The sequence below is a fragment of the Pinus tabuliformis genome, chromosome 6 (genome assembly GCF_031772625.1).
Source record: "Pinus tabuliformis cultivar Carrire ecotype Pingquan chromosome 6, CPIR1, whole genome shotgun sequence".
Taxonomy (NCBI): Eukaryota; Viridiplantae; Streptophyta; class Pinopsida; order Pinales; family Pinaceae; genus Pinus; species Pinus tabuliformis.
In genome coordinates this window covers 1,721,854,529-1,721,867,554 of record NC_142292.1, presented here as the reverse complement: position 1 = coordinate 1,721,867,554, position 13,026 = coordinate 1,721,854,529, and the positions used below count along the sequence as shown (strand labels likewise).

The 13,026-nt window shown below is 46.7% G+C and overlaps 2 non-coding genes and 1 pseudogene across 2 annotated transcripts in view; all 3 read right to left on the bottom strand.

The window, feature by feature from the left end:
- The window catches only part of LOC149265681 (25S ribosomal RNA), a 3,418-nt gene extending 3,402 nt beyond the window's left edge, over nucleotides 1-16 (bottom strand). Inside the window, exon 1 of the ribosomal RNA XR_016261383.1 lies at nucleotides 1-16. This exon is cut by the window's left edge and continues 3,402 nt beyond it. This is a non-coding gene — a ribosomal RNA (25S ribosomal RNA).
- A 246-nt stretch (nucleotides 17-262) lies between these two features.
- Nucleotides 263-416, bottom strand: LOC149265680 (5.8S ribosomal RNA). Its single transcript, XR_016261390.1, has one exon. It is a non-coding gene; the product is annotated as a 5.8S ribosomal RNA (ribosomal RNA).
- Nucleotides 417-8,025: 7,609 nt separating this feature from the next.
- Nucleotides 8,026-9,794, bottom strand: LOC149265679 (18S ribosomal RNA; annotated as a pseudogene).
- Nucleotides 9,795-13,026: the final 3,232 nt, after the last annotated feature.

The window sequence follows — 13,026 nt, the reverse complement described above, 5'->3', positions numbered from 1 at the left end:
ACCTGAGATGAGGTCACAAAGTTGGAGCTAAATCCGCCCTACCCCATGGGAGGACAAGAGAGAGCAAAGCAAGTTCGAGCGATGACACACAAAGCCCGCATTAGCTAACGCTGACTGCCATCCAAGGGGACAATATCACCGCTCGCCGACGCACGCCACGAAACATCACTTGAGGTATTTCAGCCGACCGCACCACATGGGGCACGAATGACCAGCTCTGCTGCTCCCTAGCATATTACAGGGAGCGCGTTTGAATGGGATGCGACGCCCAGACAGACGTGCCCTCGACCAAGGCCTCAGGCACAAATTGCGTTCAAAAACTCGATGATTCACAGGATTCTGCAATTCACACTAAGTATCACATTTCGCTACATTCGTCATCGTAACAAGAGCTGAGATATCCGTTGTTGAGAGTCGTTTCCACGTATTACCGAAAAATTAGCCACAAAACTGAATAGGGGCACCCCCCACAACAAATGTAAGGCCAAGGGGCAAAAGGAGGAAAAACGCATGAGAGAAAGAGAAACAAAGGTGTCTAACCCCCTTACAGGGGGAGGCTCGAACAGAGGACAATCTCCCCCAGCCCCATGCCCTCGCAAAAGGGGGGAAAACACATGGAACAGTGATCGAGAAGGACTAGGGTGGCCACCCCGGGAGCTCGCACTACTTTTAGCCCTTCCCCGACACCAGCCCACAACAATTCCCCCTTTTCTCCGTAAAGCTAGGGACCGAAAGGAAGAAAAGGGTAGAAAACAAAGCACAAGCCTCCCAAGCCCCGTGCCTTCGGCAAAAGGGGGGAATTGAAGGGGACGACGATCGAGAAGGACTAGGGTGGCCACCCTGGGAGCTCGCACTGTGTTTCATCCTTCCGGAACACCAATCCACAACAATCCCACCTTTTATCCGTAACGCTAGGGGCCACGAGGAAGAAGGGAAGAAAACAACAAGAGAGAAAGGGATATATCTACCGTGGCTACCTGCTCACAAGGGGATGTTTCAAATAGAGAACAAGCTTCCCTAACCCCATGCCTTCGCAAAAAGTGCGGAACTGCAGGGGACGGCTATCGAGAAGGACTAGGTTGGCCACCCTGGGAACTCGCACTGCTTTTCGTCCTTCTCAAACACCAATCGACAACAATCCAACCTTTTCCCTGTAAAGCTAGGGGCCGAAAGGAAGAAGGGAAGAAAACAACATGAAAGAAGGAGAGATATCAAACGCGTCTACCGGCTCATAGGGGGAGGCTCAAACAGAGAACAAGCTTCCCCACCCCTGTGCCTTCGCAAAAAGGGGGGGGAACTACTGGGGACGGCGATCAAGAAGGACTAGGGTGGCCACCCTCAGAACTCGCACTACTTTTTGTCCTTCCTGAATACCAATCCATAACAATCCCACCATTTCTCCGTAAAGCTAATGGGCCAAAAGCAAGAAGGGAAGAAAACAATAGGAAAGCAAGAGATATCAAACGTGGCTACTGGCTCACAAGGGGAGGCTTAAACAGAGAACAAGCTTCCAAAACCCCGTGCCTTCAGAAAAAGGGGGGAACTGCAGGGGACGACGATCGAGAAGGACTAGGGTGGCCACCCTGGGAACTCACACTACTTTTCGTCCTTCCCGAACACCAATCCACAACAATCCCACCTCTCCTCCGTAAAGCTAGGGGGAAAAGGAAGAAGGGAAGAAAACAACACCAAAGAAACAAAGATCCCAAGAAAAGGGATAAGCTCAACAGCACCCCGAGTAGATTTTTGCTAACTAAAAAGAAATCAAACAAGGCACCCAATCAAAAAAGCGTCCCACATCTTCACACCCTCCCACATGCATTTAGCACAACACCCTTTCTAGCTTTACAACATAGCAAAAAACCAAGCAAATAAATCACAACCTAAAATTGACCAATAGAAAGGACAAGGGCCACAATGAGACCAGTGTTTGGAGCACGTCACTGAGAGGCAAACAACCCCCCAACCCAGCGGCACAAGGCTTCAAATGACAAATAGACTGCTGCCAATAACACAAACCCACCCCACCATTGCACCCCTCCATGTACAAAACACCCAACAACCTTTCCAGAGAGAGAGTCAACGGGGGTCAAAGAATCAAACTCCAAAGAGGAGTTGTCACGGGCCGACACTCAATGCTGGAGAAAGCCGCGGGCCACAAATACATCGATGGTGCAAGGCCACTAGAGAGAGGGACGTTCGCAAAGTGCACACCACGAAACAAAGAAATGACGCAAGTCCCACAAAAAACCCACAATCCAAAGGGAGGAACAAAGACACAACCCGCTACTTCTTTTTCCCTTAGAAGGGGAGTGGGTCACGAGAGGACGAGGAATTCCCTCAACGGCAAAGGCACGAGATAATATTGCCACCCTCATGCCCGTTGGCGGGGAAAATTGCGATCTTAATGAAGCTCAGACCAAGGGATGGGTTTTTCATTACCTGTGTTGGGTTGTGTTATATTCTTTCCACGTAGTGTGTTATATTCTTTCCACGTAGTTAATAGGGGGTTTGAAGTGCACCCGTAACCCCCTATGTTGGGTTGGACCATATGTTAGGTTGGGTGGACCCACCTATGGTTTTGTGCATGATTTTCGTACATGTTTTTTTGGACGTGATGGTTTTCGGTCCATGGTATTGGATGCTTCGGCATGTATAAATATGTATTGTAACATTGAAAGGAACATAATGAAAAATCAAGCTGGTAGTCCCGGTTTTGGGATCCAGGGAAAAATCTTTGTGCATATGTGTTTTATGGGTTATGCTCCCGCATTGTTTATTTTCTTTGTTTAAGAATTCGTATGCAGGTAATTTCTGTACAGGGTTAAAACCTACATTTGGTATCAGAGTTGTTTTGGCTTCAAGGGGACGCCTTTGTTGCTGAGGGGTTTTTCTCGGGCCTGTGGTAGACCCTGCTCAGTGGGAGATCTGCGAGATTGATTCTGGTGGTGAAAGAAGATGGGGAGCAGTGGAAAGATAGAGATTAAGAAGTTCAATGGTTAGAATTTTGAGTTGTGGAAACTCAAGATGGAGGATCTGTTGGTGGATAAAGATCAGTGGATCGCGGTAGATCCGGGTAGTAAACCATCAGGAGTGACCGATGAAGAATGGAAGAAGTTGGATTGAAAGGCAAAGAGCACAATACCATTGTGTGTCTCAGATTCAGTATTGCTGAATGTATCAGGGGAAGCTGCGGCAAAGGCTTTGTGGGTCAAGTTAGGGACTTTGTACCAATCTAAGTCTCTGGTGAATAAACTGTTCCTGCGGAAAAAGTTGTATAACCTGAGGATGAAAGATGGAGACTCGGTGACAGAGCATCTGAATGTGTTTAATACTGTGGTAAGTCAGTTATTATCTGTTGATATTAAAATTTCAGACGAAGATAAGTGCATTAGTCTGTTGTGTTCTCTACTAGATTCGTGGGATAGTCTGGTTATTGCAATAGGTAGCAATGCAACTGCTTTGCAGTTTGATGAAATAGTCTCAGCCTTGCTGACGGAGGAGATGAGACGGAAAAATATGGACAACCAGAATGGTGATGCCTTGTCTGTACGAGGACGGTCCCAGAACAGAAACAAAAATAAGTCATCGAGTGGGAGATCTAAATCTCCAGGAAAACCTACAAAGGTGGTGTGCTGGAAATGCGGAAAGGAAGGGCACTTCAGAAGGGATTGTAAATCTAAAGCTCCTGATAAAGGAAAGGGATCTGATGATGCTCCTTCTGCAGAGGCGAAAACCACCTCAGATGAAGGTGGGGATGTGTACTTGGCTTCTTCAAGTACACATGTAGATCATGAGGCATGGTTGATTGACTCAGGTGCATCCTTTCACTTCACTCCCCATAGAGAGTGGTTCTGCGAGTATGAGAAATACGATGGTGGTGATGTCTTCTTAGGAGATGATAGGAAGGCTAGAATCACTGGTCGGGGAAAAGCAAAGTTGAAGTTGCAAGGTGGAAGGGTTAGAACACTTCCAGGGGTTCTACATATTCCTGCATTGGCCAGAAATCTGATTTCTGTAAGCAAGTTGGATGATGCAGGTGTAAAGACGGTGTTCGAGAAAGATACCTACAAGATGGTTCGAGGAGCATTGATATTAATGCAGGGAGTTCGGATTGGAACTCTGTACAAGCTGCAAGGTAGCACTGTTGTTGATGGGTGTAATAGTTCTATGGTTCCTGAAAATGGAGTAGAGAATCTAGTGGTCTCTGGAGAGAAGACCATGTTGTGGCATCAAAGAGAGAAGGGCCTTCGAATACTTCATGGTAAAGGTATGGTAGAAGGTATGAATAATAGCTCTCTGAATTTTGATTTCTGTGAAAATTGTGTATATGGGAAGCAAAATCGGGTGAGTTTCCCCTCTGGTGGTAAGAGGACGAAACAGATATTAGAGCTTGTGCACAGTGATGTGTTTGGACCTGTGAAGGTTCCATCACTGGGTAAGTCTGTGTACTATGTATCATTCATAGATGAATTCTCAAGGAATACATGGATATATTTTCTTAAGAAGAAATCTGAAGTCTTTGACAGGTTTAAAGAATTTAAGGCTCTGGTGGAAAATCAGACAGAGAAGAAGATAAAGGTGCCGAGGATAGATAATGGTGGAGAATTTTGCAGCAAGGAATTTGAAGAATTTTGTAAGAAGTGTGGTATAGCACGGCAGAAGACTACTCCATATACACCTCAGCAAAATGGAGTCGCAGAAAGAATGAACAAGACGTTGATGGAAAGGGCAAGAAGCATGCTCAGTGGTGTCGGGTTAGGACAGGAATTCTGGGAAGAGGCAGTGGATACTGCATGTTACCTGATCAACAGATCACCTTCATCAGCATTGGAGGATAAGACTCCATAAGAAGTATGGACTGGTAAGAAACCCTCTCTTTCACATCTAAGGGTATTTGGATGTGATGCATATGTACATGTTCCAAAGGAGAAACGAACCAAGTTGGAAAGTAAATCTGAAAAGTGCATCTTTATTGGGTATAAGGATGGTTTAAAGGGTTATAAGCTTTGGAACCCATTCACACGGAAGGTTGTGTACAGCCGAGATGTGTTGTTCAGAGAGGTAAAAGATGTTATTCAACATGAAGTCCAACCAAAGGAACCTGAGAAGATAGAGTTTGAGCCAAAGGGGGAAGAATCAGACTCTGCAGCAGAGGAGGAATCAGAAGATGAAGAGCCACAAACTCCGGCTGTGAGAAGATTAGTTCGAGAAAGAAGGCAACCAGAAAGGTATAGTCCATCTGCTTTCAGTTCAAATTTTGCTTTGTCTGTTACTGATAATGATCCCAGAACTGTGAAGGAAGCAGTGGATTCAGAGGATGGAAAACTCTGGAAAGAGGCCATGGTCGATGAAATGGCATCTTTGCACAAAAATGAGGCTTGGGATCTGGTGGAGTTTCCGGCTGGAAGGAAACCCATTGGCAGAAAATGGGTGTTCAAGAAGAAGACAAATGCAGAAGGAAAGGTGGAGAAATACAAAGCTCGGTTTGTAGCAAAAGGTTATTCCCAGGTGCCGGGAATTGATTTTGGTGATATTTTTTCTCCTGTTGCCAAGGTAACTTCTATTAGATTACTTTTATCTGTTGCTGCTGCTTTTGATTTTTAGGTAGAACAGATGGATGTGAAGACAACATTTCTTCACGGGGATTTGGAAGAGGAAATCTACATGAAGCAACCTGAAGGCTTTGCGGTGAAGGGTAAGAAAGAACTAGTATGCAAGTTAAAGAAGTCTCTGTATGGGTTAAAACAGTCACTAAGGATGTGGTATCAGAAATTTGATACATTTATACGGGGACATGGCTTCACCAGAAGCAAAGCAGATCATTGTGTGTATTTTAAATTAATTGGTGACCGTATTATTTATCTGGTCTTGTATGTGGATGATATGTTGCTGGTTGGAAATGACAAAGAAATTATCCAGGATTTGAAGACCCAATTGTCCTCCAAATTCGACATGAAAGATCTTGGTGCTGCAAACTATATTTTGGGCATGGAAATTAAAAGAGATCCGTCAAAGAGGAAGCTCTGGTTAAACCAGAGGAAGTATGCCGAGACAATACTCCAGAGGTTTAATATGCAGGATAGTAAACCGGTGAAGGTTCCTATTCCTGTAGGTGTGAGGTTATCTTCTGAACAGTGTCCCAAGACATAAGAAGAGGAAGAGGACATGTCCCGTGTTCCATATGCAAGTGCAGTGGGTAGCCTGATGTATGAAATGGTCTGTACTAGACCAGACATTGCACATGTAGTGGGAGTATTGAGCAAGTTTATGTCAAAACCTGGGAAGGAGCACTGGACAGCAGTGAAGCGGGTTTTCAGGTATTTGCGTGGCACTAGTGATTATGGTTTGTGCTACCAAGGAAGACTAGGATTGGACAGAGTGTTGGATATTCATGGCTTTGTTGATGCAGACTGGGCTGGAGATCTGGATCAGAGAAGATCTACAAGTGGGTATGTGTTTAACCTATTTGGAGGTGCAGTCAGTTGGATGAGTAAGAAACAATCTGTAGTGGCACTATCAACTACAGAGGCAGAATACATGGCAGCCACTCATGCAAGCAAGGAAGCAGTTTGGTTGCAGAGATTGTGTTCAAGTATGGGGTTAGTACAGGGAGCTATAAGAATAGACTGTGACAGCCAAAGTGCAATTTTCTTGGCAAAGAACCTTGCTTATCATTCAAAGACAAAGCACATTGATGTTCAGTATCACTTTGTGAGGGATATGATAGAAGAAAGAAAGGTGTTGCTGGTAAAGGTGGACACTTTGAAGAATACTGCAGATGCATTGACAAAATCTGTGAGCTCTGAGAAGTTCTCTTGGTGTAGAGAAGCAATGGGAATCTCAGGGCTGAAAAAATGACTAAGCTCTCCTGTGGCCCCCTGTGGAAAGAAAACAACAAGTGGGAGATTGTTGGGTTGTGTTATATTCTTTCCACGTAGTGTGTTATATTCTTTCCACGTAGTTAATAGGGGGTTTGAAGGGCACCTGTAACCCCACTTTATGGGGTCCGGGTCAGCGCCCCGGAAAATTTTGGTTTTGGACCATATGTTAGGTTGGGCGGACCCACCTATGGTTTTGTGCATGATTTTCGCACATGTTTTTTTGGACGTGATGGTTTTCGGTCCATGGAATTGGACGTGATGGTTTTCGGTCCATGGTATTGGACGCGATGGTTTTCGGTCCATGGTATTGGATGCTTCGGCATGTATAAATATGTATTGTAACATTGAAAGGAACATAATGAAAAATCAAGCTGGTAGTCCCGGTTTTGGGATCCAGGAAAAAATCTTTGTGCATATGTGTTTTATGGGTTATGCTCTCGCATTGTTTATTTTCTTTGTTTAAGAATTCGTATGCAGGTAATTTCTGTACAGGGTTAAAACCTACAACCTGGACACCCTACCCTTCCGCGAGGGCATGTTGAGGAACGGTCGGGAGGGAATAGGGTGGCTAGCCCAATGGTTTGAACCACTCTTCATCCATCCCATACTGACCGCACCCCGACAATCTCCCCTCATGGAAGGTTTGCGCTACCAGGTGCGCGCGCAACCACTCCCTCGACCCAACCACCAACAAAAAAGCTCACCCAAGCAACACATCAACTGCCGCAGCCTTTTCGAGAGAACCAACTATGGAAGCCCACACCCTTGGCCCATGCCTTCCAACGAACAAAAGACCGAGCACCGCCGCTATGAATGAGTCTAAATTTATCCATCGTATTTACCAAGCACCTCAACTCTGTAGCAACCATGCCCGGCCGAACAGATCGTCGGAAGGGCTCCCAAGAAACAAGCTTCCGAACCCCCTGCAGAAACACATTGGGGGGAAGAAAAACAAAGGATGGGTGGGACAAGCACAAGCATGGCTTGCAAGCACACAAGAAAAAAAAAATGTTACCTCGAGACAAGCAACCAAAAATGTCCCCCCCAAACATCAAACCCGCTCCCCTAGAGACGCACCACAAAGTCCCACATTGCAATCGAAACCCAACCAACCCGAACCAAAAAAGAAAACCCCTGCTATCAATGATCCTACCGCAGTTTCACCTACGGTAACCTTATTATGACTTCTCCTTCCTCTAAAGGATAAGGTTCAATGAACTTCTCACAACGTCGACAGTGGCGAACCACCATCATCGACGCAATCCGAACACTTCACCGAATCATTCAATCGGTAGGAGCGACGGGCGGTGTGTACAAAGGGCAGGGACGTAGTCAACACGAGTTAATGACACGCGCTTACTAGGAATTCCTCATTGAAGACCAATAATTGCAATGGTCTATCCCCATCACGATGCAATTTGAGAATATTTCCCGATCCCCTCGAACCAAGAATAAAAACTCGTTGGCTGCATTAGTGTAGCACACATGTGGCCTAGGAACATCTAAGGGCATCACAGACTTGTTATTGCCTTAAACTTCCATGGCCTAAACGGCCATAGTCCCTCTAAGAAGCTGGCCGCAAAGGGGAAACTCCACGTAGCTAGTTAGCAGGCTGAGGTCTCGTTCGTTATCGGAATTAACCAGACAAATCGCTCCACCAAATAAGAACGACCATGCACCACCACCCATAGAATAAAGAAAGAGCTCTCAATCTGTCAATCCTTACTATGTCTAGACCTGGTAAGTTTCCCCGTGTTGAGTCAAATTAAGCTGCAGGCTCCACTCCTGGTGGTGCCCTTCCATCAATTCCTTTAAGTTTTAGCCTTGTGACCATACTCCCCCCGGAACCCAAACACTCTGATTTCTCAGAAGGTGCTGGCGGAGTTCTTAGAGCAACATCCGTCAATCCCTGGTCGACATCGTTTATGGTTGAGACTAGGATGGTATCTGATCGTTTTCGAGACCCCAAATTTCATTCTTGATTAATGAAAACATCCTTGGCAAATGTTTTCGCAATGGTGCACCTTTCATAAATCCAAGAATTTCACCTCTGACAATGAAATAGGAATTCCCCCGACAGTCCCTATTAATCATTACTCTGGTGCTGAAGGCCAACACAATAGGACCATACTCCTATCACGTTATTCCATGATAATTTATTCAGAGCATAATATTGCTTTGAGCACTCTAATTTTTCCAAAGTAATAGTGCCGGAACTGCGACCCAGCCAATTAAGGCCAGGAGCACGTCGCCGACAAAAGGGATGGAAGGGCAGGTGCACACCGAGTAGGCGGACCGACCTTTACGACCCAAGATCCAACTACGAGATTTTTAACTGCAACAACTTAAATATACACTATTGGAGCTGTAATTACCGCGGCTGCTAGCACCAGACTTGCCCTCCAATAGATCCTCATTAAGGGATTTAGATTGTACTCATTCCAATTACCAGACTCGATGAGCCCAGTATTGTTATTTATTGTCACTACCTCCCCATGTCAGGATTGGGTAATTTGCGCGCCTGCTGCCTTCCTTGGATGTGGTAGCCGTTGCTCAGGCTCCCTCTCTGGAATCGAACCCTAATTCTCTGTCACCCATCACCACCATGGTAGGCCTCTATCCTACCATCGAAAGTTGATAGGGCAGAAATTATCATGATTCACCGGAGAAGCAGGCAAGCCCGCGCCGACCTTTTATCTAAAAAATGCATCCCTTCGAAAGAGTCGGGACTTGGTGAACGTATTAGCTCTAGAATTACTACGGTTATCCAAGTAGTATGGTACCATAAAAAAATCTATAACTGATTTAATGAGCCATCCGCAATTTCATAGTCTAAATTAGTTCATACTTAGACATGCATGGCTTAATCTTTGAGACAAGCATATGACTACTGGCAGGATCAACCAGGTAGTACCATCCCACTTAAAAGGGAATTTTGGGTGCTCTCTTACCGAGAGACAACCTGAACACCCATCAAGTCAAAGAGATGTCAAAATATCATGTAAAACTTTTATGCCTTGCACCTCTTGCATCCCAAGAAGGAAGCACACATAACATGCCAAGGACATGGTGAACAAATGGGCAGACCTGCCAAGACACAACACACCAAAGCTACTTTGGAGTTTGCAGCCACGGCCCAACCAGCAAGAAAATGAGCGATCACTCACCCACTCCCTTAGAAATGCCTCCAAAGGCCTCCACGCCCTACACCGAAGCCACCTAGGAGTTCGCCCAGACAGCACCAACGGTCGACCTCGATCACTCAATCGCCTGTGGTAGCCTCGATGCAAAGGAAACAAATGGAGAACGACCAACCACGCAACCTCTATATTATAAATGAGCCACAACCCTCCCCGCCCCACACCGAGGCCACCCAGGAATCCACCCGGACAGCAGCAACGATGGACCTCGATCTCCCGACCGCCTGTGGCAGCCTCGATGCGAAGGAAAAGGAAGGAAAATAAAAAGAGGATGACCGACCACACAAATCCTATCATAGAGAGGCCATGCAAACCTCCCCGCGCCCGCACCGATGCCACCTAGGAGTCCACCCGGACAGCAGCAATAGTGGACCTCGATCGGATGATCGCCTGCGGCAGCCTCGACACAAAGGCAAGGGAAGGAAATCATACAAGACAAATAGAGCCCACAACCTCCCTCAGAAATTCCCCCCAACCCACCCCTCCCCGCACAGGGGCCACCTAGGAGTCCACCCGGACAGCAGCAACGATGGACCTCGATCGCGTGATCGCCTGCGGCAGCCTCAATGTAGAGGAAACGGAAGGAAATAAAACAAAACCAACCGAGCCCAAAAACTCTCTTAGAAATGCCCCCCGACCCTCCATGCCACACACCGAGGCCACCTAGGAGTCCACCTAGATAGCAGCAACAGTGGACCTCGATCACTTGATCGCCTGCGGCAACCATGATGCGAAGGAAAAGGGGAAGGAAATAAATGCAAATCAAGAGGCTCGCTACACAATACAAGAACACATATCCAAACAGGAGGAGGGATCAGGCAGCTCCGCACCCCATGCACTCTACGTACAGACAACCTAGGAGATTTCCCACAGCTTTACCGACCGGACGATGAATAATTTTCCCCTATGGCCACCTCCACGCAAAGGAGGGAGGTCGAAGCGTTCCACCTTGAAATCCTTCTTCCAGATAGCCCCCACCATCGATGACTATAGTAGCAAGCCTCCTCCCCATTGGACCACGAGCACATACGCAATTGAAACAACAAGCTCCCTCCAACCCTCCCCGTAGAGAGGCCACCTAGGAGTCCACCTGGACAGCAGCAAAGATGGACCTCGATCACATGATCGCCTGCGGTAGCCTCAATGCAAAGGAAACGGAAGGAAACAAAACAACAAGACCAACCGATCCCACAACCTCTCTAAGAAATACCCCCCAACCCTCCACGCCACGCACCGAGGCCACCTAGGAGTCCACCCGGACAGCAGCAACGGTGGACCTCGATCACTTGACTGCCTGTGGAAACCCCGATGCGAAGGCAAAGGAAGGAAATAAATGCAAATCAAGAGGCTCGCTACACAATACAAGAACATATCCAAACAAGAGGAGTGATGGGGAAGCTCCGCACCCCCTGCACCCTATGTACAGGCAACCTAGGAGATTTCCCATAGCTTTACCGACTCGATGATGAATACTTTTCCCCTATGGCCACCTCCACGGAAAGGAGGGAGGTCAAAGCGTTCCACCTCGAAATCCCACCCCCACCTGACGATGGGTATATATTATGGAAAGTGTTGGAGCATTTAAACATTCATTCGATCATCACATCTTCGCTAAGGAAGAGAAGTGCGCAGATTTCTAGTGCGCAAGGCAAGAATGTGAAGGCGCACATCTCATGCGCCGATTCTTGGGAGAGTCGCACGGTAGAAGGTTGCACTTGGTGTTGGGTGAAGGTGTGGGCGAAGGTGCACCCGGTGATCAGGTGAGGCGCGCACGTTGAACGGTGGTGCCCGTTTGTGCGAAGGCTTGGCGTGGGTTTCTTGGTGGCTCAGGTGAGTGGTCCCATCGTGCAAGTGTGCACGAAGGTGAACGAAGGTTGGAACCGGATGTCGTGGAGTTGGGCAGGTGGTACTACGTGCTATTCACATGATTTGGGCATTTGTCAAAGGTTGACAAGTGGGACTGCGTGTGGGCAGGTGTACACGGTTTGGGTGTTTGCGACCAAACGAAGAGAAAATCGGCGAAGACGTGCAACGAGGTGAACGACAGGTTGGTGAGTCGTGCGGCGACCGTGCGGAGGTGCCAATGAGCTGGGCAACCAAGTTTGCCAAAGTTGGAAATTTGGCTAAGTATAAATTTAGGGTTTCCCAAGGACTTAGCCTATACTTTGTAAAAGTGGAAAATTATACATATATTGATATTTGGGCAGACTCATATTGCAGGGAGTTGCCCCTCCCTTTATACTATTGTGCATTTCTCTTGTATAATGTTGTTGATAATGAATGTGTATGGGTGTTCATTGGTATAAAGGCACATTAATAATACTTGGTAACAAAAATAAAACTAAGTATGGAATGTTAAGGCGTAGTCTACAATCGTAAGTATTGGTGAAAAGAAAACGGTTGGTAGTGCCACACCTCGCTATAAGCGGTTGAAAGACTACCGCAGGTGTAGGGGCGTGACAGTTGGTATCAAAGCTGGTACTTGACGAAGTGCAGGTGTGGATGCACTTGACAGTTGATGAGAGTGGAAGCAGGTACTTGCAGGTGAAGGAAGCTAGTTTCACATACAAGTGGAACAAGGGCTGGTTCATTGTTGCAAGGAACTTGGTGATGTTGGTGAATGGTGAAACAGGTTTAGCAGGGGTGAAGCTTAGTGCTTGGGCCAAGCTGAACGACAAGGCATGGCAAGTTTGGAAGAATGTGAAGGGAAGCTCTTGCTTACCTTATACAGGTTGAAGTGGATGAAAGAAGAGAATCCCCGAATTTGGAAGGAACTTGAAGTCTTGGAAAATAATGTTGAAGACAAACTTCTTCAACTTGGTTGGACATTGGAGCAAGGTGAAGTTGTAGATTGTGCTGACAAGGAAGAGGAAGCCGTGATGATTGAGGATGTTGCAGATGTGACAACGATGGAGGATGAACTTGATATTGATCATGGATGA